The following is a 1,484-nucleotide window of genomic DNA, read 5'->3' on the forward strand; positions in this document are numbered from 1 at the left end:
CGGGGGGGATCAGGGACAGGACAGGGACACTCGGGGGGGGTTGGTGACAATCCGGGGGGCGGGGCAGGATTAGCCGGTGACGCGGGGACAGCGCGGGGACACGGCTTAGGGACACGGGGACATGGCTCGGGGACACGGGGACACGGCTCGGGGACACGGGGACACGGCTTAGGGACGTCAGCGCCGGCCCATCCCCCGCCTGTCACCCGCGTGTCACCCGCCTGTCACCCTCGGGCCCATCCCCCAACGTGTCACCCGTGTGTCACCCGCCTGTCACCCTCGGGCCCATCCCCCAACGTGTCACCCGTGTGTCACCCGCGTGTGTCACCCGTGTCACCCTCGGGCCCATCCCCGGCCATGTCCCCTCTCTGTCCCCCCTGTGTCACCTGTGTCACCCTTATGTCCCTTCACCACTGTGTCACCCGGTGTCACCCTGTGTCCCAGCTGTGTCACCCGTGTCACCCATGTCACCTGTGTCACCTGTGTCACCTGTGTCACCTGTGTCACCATGTGTCATCTCGGAGTGATGGGGACAGCGGCTGAGGGACAGCACCGTGTCACCTGTGTCACCTGTGTCACCTCAGAGTGATGGGGACAGTGGCTGAGGGACAGCAGCGGGACACCCGTGCCACCTGTGTCACTGTGGCTCACCTCGGAGTGATGAGGACAGCACCATGTCACCGTGTGTCACCCGTGTCACCTCGGACAGCGTCTGAGGGACAGCGTGTGTCACCTGTGTCACCTCGGAGTGATGGAGACAGCGTCTGAGGGACAGCAGCGGGACACCCGTGTCACCCGTGTCACCATGTGTCACCTCAGAGTGATGGAGACAGTGTCTGAGGGACAGCGTGTGTCACCGTGTGTCACCTCGGAGCGCTGGGGACAGCATCGTGTCACCGTGTGTCACCCGTGTCACTGTGTGTCACCTCGGGAGCGCTGGGGACAGCACTGTGTCACCGTGTGTCACCCGTGTCACTGTGTGTCACCTCGGGGTGCTGGGGACACCGCCCTGTCCCCTTCTGTCACCTGGGACAGCGGGTGACCCCGTGGGGGGGCTGGGGACACCCCCAGACCCCTTTGTGTCCCCCTGCAGTTTTGGGGTGCGGGGGGGGGTCTCTCATCCCCTCACTTCTTCCAAAGTTTTGGGGTGCGGGGGGGTCCCAGACCCCTGCAGTTTTGGGGTGCGGGGGGGGGTCCCCATCCCTCTATCCCCCCCGGTTTCGGGGTGCGGGGGGGGGTCCCAGACCCCTGCGGTTTCGGGGTGCGGGGGGGGTCCCCATCCCTCTGTCCCCCCCGGTTTCGGGGTGCGGGGGGGGGTCCCAGACCCCTCTGTCCCCCCCGGTTTCGGGGTGCGGGGGGGGTCCCAGACCCCTGCGGTTTCGGGGTGCGGGGGGGGTCCCCATCCCTCTGTCCCCCCCGGTTTCGGGGTGCGGGGGGGGGTCCCAGACCCCTCTGTCCCCCCCGGTTTCGGGGTGCGGGGGGGG

Source organism: Pyrgilauda ruficollis, unplaced genomic scaffold (genome assembly GCF_017590135.1).
Source record: "Pyrgilauda ruficollis isolate IOZ18807 unplaced genomic scaffold, ASM1759013v1 scaffold442, whole genome shotgun sequence".
NCBI classification, from domain to species: Eukaryota; Metazoa; Chordata; class Aves; order Passeriformes; family Passeridae; genus Pyrgilauda; species Pyrgilauda ruficollis.